General features: G+C 41.0%; 1 protein-coding gene across 1 annotated transcript in view; it reads left to right on the forward strand.

The window, feature by feature from the left end:
• The window catches only part of NDFIP2 (Nedd4 family interacting protein 2), an 81,123-nt gene extending 67,095 nt beyond the window's left edge, over positions 1-14,028 (forward strand). The window contains exon 9 of the mRNA XM_051608420.1: positions 13,983-14,028. The gene's annotated coding sequence lies outside the window, so the exon portion shown is untranslated. The remainder of the gene's footprint in view (positions 1-13,982) is intronic.
• The last annotated feature ends 3,327 nt before the right edge of the window (positions 14,029-17,355 follow it).

Here is a 17,355-nt window from a genome sequence, read left to right on the forward strand (position 1 = left end):
TAAAAACACAGTTCGTGATCCCAGAGTTGGTTGCTAGGGTTAAGTCTCTCTAGCTCCAAGTTAAACTCATCCTTTAAGGTTCCTCTGTGGTCAGGGGTGACCGATTCATCCCATTCAAAAGGAATGGCCTGACACAGGCATTCTTCTCTCTCTCCAGGGATTCTTCTCTCCCTTCATTCAGGGGTAACTCAAGCAGTATGCTTAGCCTAGCTGACTACATGTCGGATACTTATGTTTAGACAAGTTCAATCGTACCACGAACAAGCAAAGGTTCCTAGATGAAAGTCAAGGTACCCAGAGAATATTTAGGTTAATACAAAGACACTTGCAACAGTTTGTCAAAACATCCCACAGCACAAAGCCACTCATGGGTGTTCATAAAAGCTGGATGGTGCTTCTACCTTTAAAACCTGTGACAGTTTGCATTTACCAAAGCTATTTGCTGACTGCCAGCATAACATAAGATGCAATGGAAGGGGGGATACTGATGACAGCTTTTAAATTTAACCTCCAAATGGAGAGGAATCAACTGCTTTTCAGGTATAAAAAGGGAGAAGCAATAATTTAATTAAACTGGAGTGAAGGACATTTTGGCAAAAAGTATTTTCTGACATAAAGGTGCTAAACTAGACTAGGAGGCCATGGAGAACTTCCTCTAGATGTTTGTCAATAAGAGGTTAAACAAAATTTGCTCTAGTTTATAAAGAAAGAAGATCAGTTGAAGAAAGATGGACCTGCTCCAAAGTTAGAGAAAGAGCTTCCTAAACGCTGACCTCTGGGCACTGGTGTCTTCCCTCTACTGCGCCTGCAGTGAGCAGGAATTCAAAGCAGGAGACTAGCTTACATGACATTGGGGAATGGCTGAACTGATGACTCTGGTTGTGGGGGAAAAAATTGCCTCATTCTAAGAATGTGTGAATACAGAGATTATAACATGGATATGAATGGGCACTGCATTACAAAACAAGGCCTGCTGAAAAGTTTTTTGACTTAATGAGTTACATGACACAAACCTGGAAACCAGGTTGCCAAATCTGACATGAATTGGCCAACTTGGTAAAGCAGCTTTCATAATGAATGTGAAATAGCTAAATATTGGTAAGAAATTCCAGGAGGTAGCAGGCAGCATGAGGAAGCAGCAATGGTGTAATGTTGTGTCTTGCTGTGTACGTTTGTGTATTCCCGCCACTGAATCCCCTATAACTATCTGCAGTTGTTGCCTGCCTTGTTTGGGATCTGGACAGGGGCTGTATGTTTATCTTGTCTTCAGACTTCTTCAATGCTTTGTTCTGAGTTACACAAGCTTTTGCCATTTCTAAAATTCATAATTTAGGACTGGAAAGCCTTATTTAGCTTTGAGTCAGAAGATAACACACTCAGATTTACACCCACTTGGTGTTGTGGATTTAGGTAAAGCCTTCAAAAACCTCTCAGTGTTATCAAGTAGAAACTGGTAAGCTTGTCTAACTGGTACCATATTTCTCAATTTCATTTTACCTTGCTTGTTTTAGAAGTTCCTTTTAGGTGTGGATTCCACCTGACATCTTAAATGAAACTGTTGTGGTAAGGGATGTGGCACTGTCTGGAAACACCAGTTCCTCTCCACTTACTGTAGAGGGAGCCTAGAGGGCTATTTTAGATTATACCTTCATTTTTCAGACTGCTGCGGTTGGATTAGAGGAACCCGTGTTTTTGTGAGTAGTGAAATCAAACCACCAGGAGAGAAAGTGCCAGAAAGCAGATACACAGAAGTTGGTACAGAGTGGAAAAACCTAGCTGGCTATCAGGAAATACTTATGAGATAGTGTGGTTTAGGTGTGTCTTCTGAAAGTGCAACACTTATTTTGAGTCTGCAAAGAAGTGTCTACTGCTAACTGGGGAAACAACTCCTGGAGCTGGTTACCTTCGTGCATCTGTTCTCATAAAGACCAGCAGAAGATGGGAGACACGGTTAACATGTGCTTTGGCAACATCAGGCATACAAGGATTTTCTTTCCTCTTTTGACTGCACTTGTGAGAAATGGCTGGTTTAAACAGCCAGCTTTCAAGAAAGGGTTCTTGATCATGAATTCCACATGAGGAGGTGCAAGTTCATGCAGTTCAGATATAGGTGCCTACTTTGTTTATAGACATATAGAAGAGTATGGCACAAATCAGCTTCCAGACTGGCCTTTGCAGGCAGAAGTGTATGTAGTCTGTGAATTGTCTATATTTAGATGTGAATTAGGTGCCAGCTTACTTGACACCATCAAAACTTAACTTGCGAACGTGCCCAGGAGAAAGGTATTTATGTAGCAAAGGCAGTTTACTATAGAAATGATGAGCTGGGTGCTTCCAAGGTGACATGGCACCTAAACAGAGAATTTGAAAAACCAAATTTTGCCTTAGAGACATACAAAAGCAGTGAGGTAATTCAGCAAGGGCTGTGTCCTGGTAGCTGCTTTGTATGGCTGCATGGAACTTAGCCCAGCATCACCTTTTGAGTCCTTTCCAGATAACACTTGTGCTGCCTGACATGAAATCCAAGCTGTAAGGATGAGAGAACTTCCAGTTCCCAAATAACAGGTCCACTAGGTGGGCCTATGACAGCCTTGTGGAAGTGACTCACTTCATTGTGTCTCCCTACATGACGTGATCATTACTACATACCCTGCAATGCCAATTCTAACTATATGAGGGATAGACCTCATAGGTTTTCTAGATCTCACTTTTAACCCCAAAGACTCAAAACCTGAGAGGCTCAAAACCTGAAGACTAAGTGCACCTGAAATCTCAAGAAATATCCAAGTTTAAGAGCACAGTTGCTTTGCCTATGTAGGCAATGGAAAAACAGAATCACCTGCAGAAAGGAGGTACCCCTGCTTCTGGGCTGAGATGTCTGGGACACCTCAGTAGTGTTTGGTGTGGGCACCTTGTCCTGTACTACTACCACAAATGGAACTTTTGCCACAGACGATGTAAGTGCATCACCCTTATCTCACAAATGCTTCTTTGCAGAAAAGCCAGGAGCAAAGCAGTGCTCACCTTGCATAAAACCAATTAATTTGGAGGCAGAGTGTGAATTCACCTGTTCTAGGTATAGATGTTTTTGGAAGAAAAATCTAAGTGTTTTTACTGAGAGAGTTGTTTAATAAATCCTACTGTGTTATACAAAGTTATATACAAAGTTACTGGTCCTTAGTGTTTACTTTCAATTCTCATTGTCAGCTCTGTTTATTACCTTTTATTAAAGCTCATCAAGCTGATTGTTTTTAAGTCCTGTTATGAGAAAGATGATCACCAACATGTGTAACAACCTAGATAAATAAACTAAAAGGAGTTGAAAGCTTCTATACTCAGAAGTACCTTATTTGAATTCCTTGCGTGGGAGTATTTACTTGCAAGAGACAGGATATTGATGATCAAACACACAATTAACTGAAAGGGCTCAGTGTTCTTTGTGTTAATCAAAAGTATATTGCATAAATGCTCTGGCAGTTTATTTTTTAACTCTTTTTTCACTCACTTCTTTAAATGAATGAATGCATATGTTGCAATATGCTTTACCATAAGCTAACTAAATGTAGCCACACATTCATTAAAGGAAAAAGATCAGCTTTCATTGACTTAAAATCTCACAGAACTGCTGGTATAAGTTGCTTCATCTGTGCAAGCCAATCTGTCCATCTGTTATATTTTATAGGATCATTATGAATGTCCCATCAGCTCTCCTATGTAATGCAGTGTGTAGGTCAACTAACAATTTTGAGACAAGCCTGTAGTGTCTAGGAGCTAGAGTCTCTCAAAGACTTCCCATTCACTTATAAAGTCTAATGGCAGCACATTTCTTCCTTAATATTTACCACTCCATGGTGTTTCAGAAATGCTTTTATGTTATCATTCTCCCTCTGTGCCAGCCATTCTAGTGCACCTGTTTATTTTTTTCTTTTTACTCACTTTTTTTTTTTTTTTTTTTTAACCAGGCTCCTCACAAGTGTCTGTATTCACAGTTTTTGTGTGTCTGTTTGTATTTTACTCTGCCATCTGACACCCTGTTTCTTTGCTGGGATGTACCTCTACAGTCCCAGTCTTTCCCATTTCCTGTTCAGTTGTCATTTTTATCCTACCCTCTGCCCCCAGACACAGAGTTACCTTTGTACTCTTGACGTCTCTAGCAGATGTCTTTATCTGACCTGAGTGCTCCCCAGCACCTGTTAGCTTTTCCCCAGTTCCTGTTTTAAATAACCCCTTCCCCTCCCAATTCCATCAGTTGTCTTGCTGACTAACTTGGCTTCGCCATGCTAAGTATTCCTTTCCTTGCATGATTCTTCCCATCCTTATTCTCATCCAGTATTTAGGAAGAGTAACCTGCCTTTTACATATCCTCTGCAAATGCAAGATTTGCCTTGCCAAATGCTGCAAGGTGTAGTGATGAAGGGCAGTTCAGGGGAGGATTTGGGTGGCAACTACAGCCCTAATGAGTCTGTAGTCATCCTTGAATGAAAAGTATTCTGTGCAATGTACTTCTAGCAGGGATAAACTGTATGAATATCACGCTACTGAAGTTTAGGCATGGCCTAAGACTATGAGGTCTGACAGGTGACTACATGAACTGAAATTCTTCAGGAGAGGACTGAATAACCTAGAAGTCCAAAATTTGAACCATGTCCTTAATAATCAAAGCATCAGCCCTGTGATCTCTTAACTCCTCCCCCAGATGTGCAATACAAGATTGTCACCATTACCAGAAAAATGTAGATCCATGGTAAGATACCCTTCAGTTTTGTGGTGCATGGATTTACCCTTGATAGACAAGGCCTGAGGGCAGAAGATGCCGGGTCACAATTGCTGCACCTGAGAAGAGCAAGTCCTCTTTTGTAGGCAGTGCAGATGACATATTAAACATGAATAGGACCAGTTGATTTTCTCCAGCCTTTCTGAGGCCTAGATGAGAGTGACCCAACTTGAGGCACCTCTTAGTGATGCTCAGCCTACAATCTAACCCCCCAAATGTCTTTGCCTTTTCTTAAAACTTCTGTTGCGATTCCCCATGTCCTCGCCCACTGCTTTTCACTCGTTCCCACCCCCATGTGAGCACCTCTGAACTACCCTGTCCCACACTGCAGATTTTGGAAGCGTGGAGTGGAAATATTCAAGCTGGCCCCTGCATAAAACTTGCCCAGATTTGCTTAACTGAACTGCAACCCTTGTCTGCTTGAGTCACATCAATGAGACATGCTTCCCTGCTTGGGAACGGGTAGTAGAGGCAACAGTTTAGCACATGGAACAAATAGCTTGCTCTGTTTAAAAGTGAATAAAACTTTACTCTTTGAACTGTGTGGTGTGAACATCTCTCTAAGAAATGCTTTTTTCTTAAGGAAGAATAGAGTACGTCATCTGCAAACCCATGGACAAGTTCTCCCCATATGGAAAATATGATCTTTCCTGAAACCCAGCAAGTGCATTTGAATTTAACAGAAAAAATATGTTTTTAAAACATATTTCTTATTAATCAGTACAAGGTCTAAGATTAGGCATGGTGGTGTCCAGATGTTTTCTGAGTGCTTCCTCTTTTCCTTTCCTTCATTCACACAGTGCCTTGTCCTGTCACAGATCTGTCCCTGGGACAGAGGCTGTATTTGGCTCTTGGTCCTTGGTAATGCATTGTTTGAATTAAGTTTTATTTTTATTTTCTTTACTTAGAGGTTAAGAATTTTTAGTAGGGTGTAAAAATATGTGGGTGAAATGTAGGAAAAAACCCACAGGAGTTGCTGAATTTGTCACTGAAATGTGGCCATTGTAGCTGACTGCCTGGCCACTTCTCTGTATGATGGGCAGCCTGCAGCACATCTGTTCAGGACCTGCAAGCGCATTAACCTTGGGATTATGACATCAAGAATGGCATTTGTACAATTAAAAATGTTATCTCACAGGGCAGCCCCTGTTGCCCTCAGCCACCTTTGGGTAAATTGTGTTGTAGGAAAGGTTAAAAAAAGCTGCTGGAACTAATCCTTTTGATGAAACCTTTAACAAGTATGTGAGGCTCCTCTGATCTTGGCCCTGGCAGAGTATAGTCGTAGTTAATGTCCTCAGTTCTAACTCACCGTCTAAGACCCTCTTTCCTGCCGCGTGTTTTCTTCATCAGTTTGTATTTCTGCCAGTCAGTGTCACAAAGCACTTCCTGCTTCATCCCCTCCTGACGGGGTTAAGCCACGCTGATGGTCTGCAGTTGTGTGCAGCTTCATTTTTCATAGATTCTTTCTGATAACCATAACATGAACTCTGGAGTATGTGTTAGGAACTGAAAACAGGCCAAGTGTTTTGTATTAGAGCCTGTATTCCCACATTCACCAATTCTCCAAGGGTTGAAAATGCATCAGTGACATGTATGAGAAAAAAAAAAAAAAAAGACTGGGACCAAAATCAATTTTCTCCCCTCTTGCCTACTTGAAACAAAATTAAAAGCACAATGAGCCTTATTCTTTTTTCATTTACTGCTGAAATTCCTTTGCCGTCTGTGAAGCAACTCTTGTTACACCACCGTAACTGGAAGGAGAATCAACCCCACTGTCTGCTGCAGATGTTTATACCTTAAAAATCAGGAGTATGCACAACTTCTCTATCTACTCATTATTTTGAAAAAGCTTGTAAACATTTTTCGCTGTGTGGATGGATCTAGACCCCATAGAACTGCATTAACCGAAACTTGTAACTCGTTTTAAATGAAGGGTTTGATCCTCCCTTATACATGACTGGGTTTCAATATCACAGTACGAATTGTGACCCTAAGCTGTCAGTTTAATGCCTGTGTTAACACAGATCAAAGGAGAACTGAAACAAAATATAAAAATATAGCAATAAAAAACCTAGTGTGCTTGCTTATCTCTGCTGAGAATTTTATATTAGGCTGGTTTATTTGCTTGCTATTACAGAGTCTTCTTTACTTCCGTTGAAAAAAATACCTGGGGTGAAAAGCCACAATAATCCCTCAGATAAAATGGAAAGAGTTATTTATGCCCTGTGCTATTAATAGATGTCTCTTCTTAGAAAACAGTCATTTGTGGGTTTTTTTTTCTGTAGCATTAACTTTTTTTTCCCTTGAAGTCTCACAACCTATTTTTTTCTTCTTTTTCTTTTTTATTTTTTACTGTAATGCAGCCCCATGTTAACAATTCTGCCTTCCTGGCTGTCAAAAAGATTTCCTGTGGTCTCTTTTTGGCTGTGCACTCAGTCAGTTGCTGTGTATATCAGGCATTTGTTTAAAAAGTAAACAGCAACAGTCATCATCGCCATAAGAATTAACCCATGACGTGCAGAATTTTTCACTTTCTTAGTGTGTATCCAAGAGCCACCTGAAGACTCGTTGAGAGATGGACAGGCAAGGAGTTGAATGTGTTTGAGGGTGGCTGTTGCCGTGAGAAAGACAAGGCAAGTCTCCTCATCTGAATGCTAAACAGGGGTAACCATGGATTTGTTCATGTGATTTGGTCCCTTTGCACTGCTCAGACAGAGAAAGGGACGGAGGAAACACAGTTGGGGCCTTTCCAGCTGAGGACAGAAGGGGACAGTCCCTCACTTGCTGCCAGCACCAGGCTGTGCAGGTTCCACAAACACCCTTACAAAATGTCAGGTTCATTTTCTAAGAACAGATCAGCTATGGACATTTTTTCTCAGCATCTTTTGAAGAATAATTGTGGTTTCATGAGTTATTTTTCACACATGTGAAGAAAAGGCTAAATTACTCTGCTCTGGTCAGGATGTGGGGGAACATAGAAACATTTACCAAAAATAGGTGTCTTTAAGCTTAAGAACCTAATGACAAAATTGCTGTCTTTTCTTTTTCTCTATTATTTTTATTTTCATTTTTTCCTGTGTGCAATTCTGAGATAAAGTACCTGGTCCCGTTTTAAGCATCAGATCACCGTCTGGCTCTGTGTCTTAGTTCTTAAGTATTAAAAATATTTTATGAGGCTTGCCAAGGTTGCTGTATAAGTGAGTAATGCCATTTGACTCACTGAAAGGATTCTAATGAAACATTAATGCAATGTAACAAACCTCTCACCGAGCAATAATACAGCTTCCTTTAAAAGCTGATGAGATGCCATATTACAATGCCACAACTGTAAAGATTTGCAATGCATTAGTTTTAGGCCTGGCTAGTTAAATTTGGGCAGTATAGAGATTAATCTGCATAGTTATTTGCTTTAAGAATGAATCAGAGTATATATTTCCTGCATTAGACTGTACTTTTAAAGTAAGTGTCATTGGAGAAAAAAAGCCTCTGCTTGCAGTAGCAGTGTATGTTAACATGTCTTCCAGAAACCTCCTGTTCTTTCTGAAACATAAACCAAAATACTGATAAATTATGTAGATGTCCACAGGTTTTCATCATCCTTGGAAAATCAAACCTAGGGCTATGCAACTAAATTCTTCATACACAAACTGATGTACCAAGGTATGGTGCAGAGTAATTTGGGGTAGGTCTCCTTTCATCTAACTAGCTTCCAGAAGTGTAGGCATTAGGACTCTGGTAGCCTCCAGGTACAGGTGCTTTTATTGGATTTTACACCTCATCCTTAAGCTGGAGCTCTGAAACAGTTGAAAATGTGAAGTTGTTTTTTCCCTCATCTAAACATGTAATGTCAAATAAGACAAATCTTCATTTTTTTATGTCTAGAAATATTGCAAGACAGAAAATGTAATGAACTAAAAAAAAAAAAAAAAAAAAAGGGTGGAGGGAGTAAATTCTTCAAAGACACAGACCAGGAGTTTCAGAATAGAACACAGGCATCTAAAACACATTTTAGGGAGCAGTGGGTGCCCATGTTTGGAAGAGCAAGCCATTTGTACCTCCCAGGGTAGGTCTGTGTCATGAAGGGACAGACAGACAGGAAATTAACTCATGCACTGATTGATCTTGGCAGTTCCCTTATGCTCTTTTAGGGACTCTTTCCTCTAGCATTTGTTAGCCTTCCTCTTATATCATCACAGTGGTGAGCTCTTAGATTTCACATTTATTCAAATGTACAAGGGGGTAACCTTTCCCAGATAGTTCCAGCCTGGGAAGTAGAAAACCCAGGTGCCAGGGAAACTTGGTGATTTCTACCATATCTTCAGAAAATGTTTTTATTCGGTGCTCCAGAGCGAGGTCAGGGAGGTGAGAGGAGCCTGCAGTCTTCTCCTGAAGCTTGTTCATTCCTACCTGAAAACAGCAGAAGCAGACCTAGAGGAGATCATGAGAGAAGGGGCATGGTACTTGTGCAGTGACCAAGAGACCAGGGAGAGGACTGAGAAGATGGGGTTTGGGTCTATGCTTGGAGAGCGGTTCCCATTTTCCATCCCCTGCTCAATGCGGAAAATGTATGCAATACAACCTCTGTAATAACTGAGGAACCATCCAGAAAAGAGGATTTCATGGGTTCTCAGGCTAAAGGAAGAGAAGAAGATGGAACCTAGGATTTGGAGTCGAATGCTATTCTCAGAGCAACAGGATTGCCTGGTTTCAGGGGACCTTGTGAAAGGACTTCGTGTTTGGGAGCCCTTTATGGGATGTGACATAAAATCACTTTCAAAGCTGAAACTGTGTACTTCCAGTGCTGATGAAGATGCCATTGCAAGTCAGTCGTTTCACATATTAAGTGGATCAATTATTTTGGCTCTCTGACCTTCCAGTTCCAGGAATGTCCTAGGCTTTTTGGTTCCCAAGCTGTATTTCTTTTTGTGCAGACCGTGAACTGAATTCATTTCTCTAAGGAACATGAATAAAGTTTGTTTTTCCTAAATTCCTGGCAAACAAGCTGATGAAATCCATATGGATCACAAAGACTAAATGCTTGAGTAAAATGTTCCTCATGTGAGCAAACACTTGTCTTTTAAAATAGACAACTTTTAGCTGTGAGGATTATATACATACCTATTTGAGATCTGTTCTGTGAGCCATCAGCTAGATTTCAAAGGCATAAGACAGGAAGCTGACTGCTTCTAAAGGTGTTTTCCTCCTTCCTCATGTTAAACATATCTGCTCTTCAGATAAGGGTTGTAAATTTTAATTTGACATCATATCTGATAATTAAAGAAAAATTGCTACAAAAGTGGTTTGAAGCTTTCAAACCCTTATTTTCATCCTCAACCATTTATTCATTTTAAACTCCAAACCTTTACAGCCCAAACAGCTCTGAGTTTTAAACTTATTCTTACCATTGTCAAAATCCACACATCCTGGGTCTCCCACCTTGGCCAAGTTGCAGATGATCCAAACTATTGGGGTTTTGAATCAATCCATTTCCAGCATGTCCTGTGAACAGCTCCATGTCCTAGCTTGTCTCCAGCTCACACCTTCCTGGCACCAGACATGCTCGAATGCAGGCTAGGATGGGAAAGTTTCTTGGGGACATGCACTTTGAAAGGTTGCAGAGAAGGTATTTTCTCACATCTCCAGGCTGCTCAAAGGAAAGCTATGCCATTCCCTCCTTTTGGAAAATAAAGGGATTGACCAGCTTAGCTAATTCAAAATTGCTTGGTTTTTTTGTGAACTGAGTAGAAATGAAATGATTTAACAGTTAGCAGAGCTCATCTGTATATACTTAAAATCTGTATGGTGGTTTCTTATCCCTGTCTCTACATGAAATGTAGCAACTTCAGGTGCTAGACCCTATGGCAGTGTCACCAGTGGTTAACTGTGGCCTTCCACTGCTGCACCTTCCTTGGCATCCCAAAACCATGCCTGGGGGCTTCCACACCCGACAGGTACTTCACTGTGTACAACCTTCCTTCTTCTAGAACAGGAGCAAAAAGGAATGTTCAGTCATATTTTCTGCTGCCTTATCTCCCTACCTCCTCAAAAGACAGAAGTGGAGCCAGTCTTAAAGCTCCATGGGAAGTGTGTGTGACTGAAAGAGGTGAGAGTTAAAAGCATTGGTGGGAGAGTGAGCAGCAAAGTGGGGAAATTACAAGATGGCTAGATTTGAGTGGCTACGAGGGTGAGGAAAGTGTTTGTGTCTCCCCAAAAGAGGGCTGGGTAGGGCTGGGCAGCTACCCTTGCACCTGGGGGCTGGAGGTGGTTCCTGGCCACTGGCCCTGCACAGTAGTGCACAATCATCAGTTTATCTGCAAAATAAAGCATAAACTTTTTAGTGTACAGCCTCAGAAACCTTTAAAATGGCTTGAGAGGAGAATAAAAGTGATTACAAAAATATGTGGTTAGAACCAAGGCAGTTTCCACTGATGTTTTTTTTCTAAATGTTTATCTTGTAAGTGGAGTGAACAGTGAGTAGCAAAAAAAAGTAAATTATTGAGAAAGGTTTTCCTTGGCAAAAAGGAAGCATTTTAAAAGCAGTAGAAGATGAAATGTCAAGGCAGCTGTTGGATTGTAGTCGCTATGGTAATCATAACACAACACTTTTGATCAGTTAGGCAAACGGCAGAGACTCTGGGTGAGAGTCCGGGGGTGGTGGTGATGAAGGGTAAATCATTGTTTTTTGAGAAAGTTTTAAAAACTCAAACCAGTGAAGGATCAGTCCTTTTCAAAGGGCAATGCATGCTGAGTTTACTGCTAAATGTATGTGTACACACGTTTTGGCACTTTAAGATTAGTAACAGTCGTGCACTTTTTGCTAAAATAATGTTTGCAGGACAGAAGGAGGATTCCCTCAATATGGGGTCAGTGCTCCTTCTGTCCTAGCACACTGTGGAGCAAGGAAGTATTTATTCCCATTTTTTCTTGGGGGGACCAGAAAACAGAAAGGCTATGGTGTGGATTAATGAGAAAACACAGGTATTTGGACACTGCATCAACTAACACAGGCACATCCAAACTACCTGTCTAGAGAGATAGACTCATCTGCCCCTCCATTTATCCAGACTTTAGTGGCATTAAATTAATATGTTGAAGGCAAGGTGGAGGAGTTTCCTTTCCTTTTCCTCCTTCTCTCCTCCACTTTCCATAAATCAGAACTGAGCCTTAAAGACTGTATTATTGCTTAGAAGTGACAGTCCTTCCAATCCATCTTTCAAAAGGAAGAAAGAAGGTTGTTTCGTTTTGAGAAAAAGACCTGGCTGCCCATCTTCAGTGGATTGAGACTTGGGAAAAGCTTCTACTGGATCAGCATATCCCCTGCTGCTGAGCTGCTGCCTCACTGCATACAAGGACATTTCAACTCTGTATTTGCAATTTCTCTTCACATCTTTTGTGTGTTGTGCTTATTTTGACTAGAAACTCCTTCATGTTTTGGTGGGGGGGGGGAAGTGCACTGACTTCTATGGTATGCGTGCACAGCACAGGATGCCTCTGAAGTGATTTGAATGCTGTGAGTACACATTGCCAATGCAAACAGTACAAATATTGTTACATATCCTTTCGAATTGTTGAAATACATGTATTAATCAGGATGACACATCTTCTGTTTATCTTTTGGCTTTCTAAAAAAGACGAATCAAGATCAGCTTGGGGTTTTTTTTCTTTGCATGGGGAACCTTGAACAGGAATGACAACCCTGAAACTTGTATCGGCTTCCCCAGAACAGATCTTCTTACCGTTTTCAGAGCTGCTGCTGATTTTGTGCAGTCTGACATGAACTCTGAGAAGTCAGGGATGTTAAAATCAATTCCTTCTTCATTCTGTTTGTCAATTAAAAATCTCCTCCTGCCTTTGTGAATTCAGGAGTTAATCCCTTCTTTCAACTGCTCTCTCTTCCTCCACAATCCCCTGTGGCCTTGGGAGCCCAAGCACCCTCATCCTGGGGACCCCCTTACTCAGCGCAGCCCCTCACCTGTGCACAAACTTCTCTGGTTTGACTGCACAGATCAGCTTTCAGGACATAGACCTCAGCGTGCAGCCTTGAAAAGTCATTTCAGCCCCAAAAATGCTGGAGTAATACAGTAATGTAAAGTAATACCTAAACAAACCTACAAAACCTAGAAAGGAAGAGATTTAAGTCCCGTAAATGCCATAAGCTTTGCTAATTGTGAGACCACCAGCTGTGATAAAGGAAATTGATTTCATCAGTTGTCAGTCATCCTCCTTTTATTAACGATCTGAAGTTCACTTCTCCTTCAGGCAGGACAAAGTCCTGCTCTGCTCCTGTCTGTCGTGCTGAAAGCTTTGGCTGTAGCAAACCCTTGCCTGTTATGCAGGGAGCTTTCTCTCTCCTCAGTGGTTTCTCTTGCTGGGATCATGCTGAGCTGAGTCCTTGTCCTGATGACAACACTTGGAAATGTCTTGTCAGGCTTGTTCCTTCATCCCTTCACTTAGTAACTAATATATCTGAGTTCTAGGGCAGAGTTTGTGCTGTGACTGAACTGATTTCTGTTAAATACAGCTAGACAGCTATATCACCCTGAAAGGATGTTAATGGGTATAATGGGTAGTACAGAGATGCAGGACAACATTGATGGCTTCCAAGAAAAAAAAACCCAAACAAACACAAAACATGCTTCTTTCAATTTAACACGAAATGGAGTTAATATTAACCAGACTGCTAGTTAAGATTTTTGGTAGACAGCAGGGTATGTCCCTCACCACTTCTCCTTTACTTCAGTGCAAAACTAACTCTTAAAAAAGCTGTTGAAAGATGAAATTTTATCAGAAGGGAACTTGAAATTTTTCTGGCTGCATTTCCATCAATTTTTGCTTGTTAGGGTTTCAGTTTCAGATAGATGTGTATTGACAAGCCTTGGTACCGCTCCTGGAAAAATAAGAGAGCTCTCTCTCTGAAAAAAAATTTAAAAAAAATTTAAAAGAATTAAAAATAAAACCAGAACAGGCATGCCCTTCTCCCTCTTCACTCTAAGCAAATTGCTCTGGCAATACTTTTCCAGCAGGGCTAACTGGATGGGTACAGAGGAAAAAGCTTCACCAGACTTTCAGACTGTCAGCACTCAGTAGAGATGGATAATTTTAAAATTTATTGAAGAAACAAGGGAAAAAATGCATTACAGTGTCAGATGAGAGGTTCTGCTTAAATGTTGACTTTTGTTTTTCCTCCTTCTGTTCCTACCTGCTGTAGGGCACATGAACCCCACCCTGCAGTCTGAAAGGAGAACTGATAACTGCGGTGTGTAAGTGCTGTATTTAATCAGTGTTCCCATGAAGAATCATTGATTCATGCATCTTTAGTGCTTCAAGCAAAAATACTGTTGCTTCTGGCATGGGAGAATGATGGGAGGGAAATGGAAGTATAAACTGGGGCCCTGGGATCCACAATGATCATGTAGGACTATTTGTTAGTTTTACATGTTAGTTGGACTTGTGAATGATGACCTGTGGAATTCACTACCTTGTGAGGTATTCATCTGTGAAAAACTTTTCTTCTAATCACAAAGTTCCAATGCCTTGGAGAATTTAAAATCTTTTAAAATCACATTTGCATCATGACTGTTCAAGTAGAAATATAACTTTTATGAAGAAAAAAAATCAGGAAATGGATGCAGTGCTCCAGAAATGGTAGACGGAATGAAGAACTTGTGAGCTGGGGTAGAAGGCATGAGGGCTAGCAGGTGGAAAGGAAACTTTGCAGAAGGATGGTAAGGATTATGGGATATAGCAGAGATATGGCAGAGAAAAGAAATGGAAAGGGAGTATTTAGGGGGCAGGTCTCGGTACAAAACATCATTGACACTCAGCCTTGAAGGAGAGCAGGGCCTGCAGAAAACATCTGCTACTGTGAATGAGATTGTGCACAATCCTGAGTCTCACATAGCTGCAACACCAAACGTGTGCTTCCGTGGTACCCACCAAAAAGGAAAAGAAAAAGGAGAATTGAATGCTGGCCTTTGTGATGTGCACAAAGCTTTTTAGGAAAGCCCACATAATGAGTGCTGCACACTGCCAGGAAGAGCGTTGGGGCAAGAGGGACAACGCTGCTTGTTGTACTTTCTCATCACTCTGTGACTTTGATATATTTTATTATTTTAAACACTTAATTGTGTTATTTAAAACCTCTTATAATTACTCAGTTCTCTAGAGGCATACTTACAGCTTTTGCATAACAGTCCTGGGTAGATCCTGAAGCAATTATTGGGGAAATCCTGTGAAATACTATATTGTAGAAGCACTCCATGGGTTAGTTATGGCATAATAATGACACAAATGTAAATAACTCACTAACTCACTGCCTCTTCATGCCTGCAGCAGGAAATAGCAGTTTAGAAGAGAAAATACAAGTGACAGTATTGCAGTCACTGCCACAACTGTCTTGCTCCACAGGCACTACTTGAGCACTGCTCTCTACCTGAAGCAATGTCTAAGAGTACTGGAGTCCAACTGGGATACAGAGGATCAAAGTTTAGAGAACAGAAATATCAGTCATTACCGTTGCTGGATGACTCTTTGGGTTGAATTAATTTTTACTAGCTCCTTTAGATACAATTAAAACATTACAGATTGAGATAGATGTGTTAAAACTAATAAAGCAAAAATTGCAAGCAATTTCCAGCCTTTTTTGTTTTCATCTCCGCTTTGGGATATGTGTCATAATTCCTTCTCTCCATAAAGTTTTTTGTGGGAATTCCCTCCTTACTGAGTATTTTCAAGGTTTTTCTTTGTTCTGGTGAAAAAACTTGGAAGTGGTGCAAATCAGGTACAACATGTGAGCGCAGGTATCTTGCTGTGACTCTACCCCTCTGGAAGTGCCACCTCTTTTGGGCAAGAAGCTCGGTGTCCATGAGGGAAAGCAGATACTGTTAGAGGCACCCTCCAGCAATGAACCATTTGTTGCCAGTTTATGATTAAACACTAATCAAGCTCTTCCACTCTTGGTTTGTGATTCACAGCAATTTTGTCCTATGCAGGCTCTGGATTAGATGAAGGCAGCTGTGTACTTTTGACCAGACTCTCACATCAGCTGAATTCTGACAGGCTGATACTGTCCTTTTTTAGCACCATCCTTCATGCATGCAAATATTCTGGCATGAGGGCTTCCTGAACTACATGGCTGAGGCTGACCAGCATGGGAACCCTGCTACTGCAGAATAGTAAGTGCCCTGCCTATAAGGTTCAGGCTATTTTGTTTCCCATTTAGGTTGCTGTACTGGAAACTTGATACGTCCAGTTAATCTTCAACGGGCGATCTCAGATGTTATAGATCCACTTATACCTTGTGATGAATTACTTCAGTGTTTGGCAAATATTAAATCACATTTTTTTGTTGACATGGAAGTGTGACCTGCAGGCTGCAGCTGGTCCCACTGTTGGGTGCTGTTTGTGTCCTGCCGTCTGGCTCTTCCTCTCTCTGTTCTCTCGCTATTGAGATGCAGCTGCTTTACGTCTGTCACTATCAATGGAAGGACATTTCCGAGCTGGTAATTGCTGAGAGGATCCGGTGCTGATGGCTTCTGGAGCTGCCAATCTGGGGAGCAGCTTTTGGCTCCTGCTGTGTACAGTATGTCTGCAGTTTGACCATTTATCTCACTTTACATACTTGAACTGAAAGAAAGGTTTGTGCAAGCACTTGCTGCTCATTCTCTGGCATGTCTTTCTTCCCCTTATCCCCTCCCTCCCTCTCCTGTGTGTTATCAGCTATTGCAACAGCACTAAAATGTGTCAAATAAGGTGAATACTGTTGTCTAGTTCTGCAGTAATGCTTCACAATGATTCCATTCAAAACACGATTTTGAAGTAATCACTCGTTCACAATTAAGGGAAAATAAATACAATAATACTGGTTACATTCTCACTGAGTGTTCTAGGCCCAGACTCTCAAGCCTTGGTGTTTAAATGCAGCTGTATAAAATTATTCAGGCATTTTCATAGCTGTTTCTAAGCTCAAAAGCTGGTGAAGATTGTTAAGGAGATACAGAAGGTGGGAGAACAATTAAATCAGGCTGCTGCTGTAGGTGGTTGAATCGTTTTGTTTAAGATATCAGATGATAAAAATATTGAATGAGATCCAATCTGCAAAAAACTGCTTATGCTGGGACTTAGGTTCCTAAAAGCCACTCACTTTCCAGTCTTGCTTAATCCTACAGGAATCTAAATTCACTAAGCCTCTAAGCCTCACCACCTAGTTGAAAGCTACTTTGCTTCCTGATTTTATTCACCTTAAAATGCTCAGATTGCTGTTGCTAGGAAATGGGTGTCTGTCTGTCATCTAAAGCAGTTTGGGATCCAAGCTGAGAAGGACAGGCACTCAAATACTGCCCAAGCCCCTTGTAAAAAAAATGAAAAATGAGATTTCATCAACCCAATGATTACTTTCATTTGATATAATGACACTGCCCATGTGTTGCTAATTAGCTGAGTGTCTACCATGCTGACAGAAGAACGGAGATGCTGGGTGGTTAGCACACTGAAAGAAAATTGACAACAGAAGACAAATGCTGTTTAGCATCTTTCTGTCACCCAGAGAGTGTGTGGAGCCCTTAGAGCTCTTAATGGAGCCT

Source organism: Apus apus, chromosome 1 (assembly GCF_020740795.1).
Source record: "Apus apus isolate bApuApu2 chromosome 1, bApuApu2.pri.cur, whole genome shotgun sequence".
Classification (NCBI taxonomy): Eukaryota; Metazoa; Chordata; class Aves; order Apodiformes; family Apodidae; genus Apus; species Apus apus.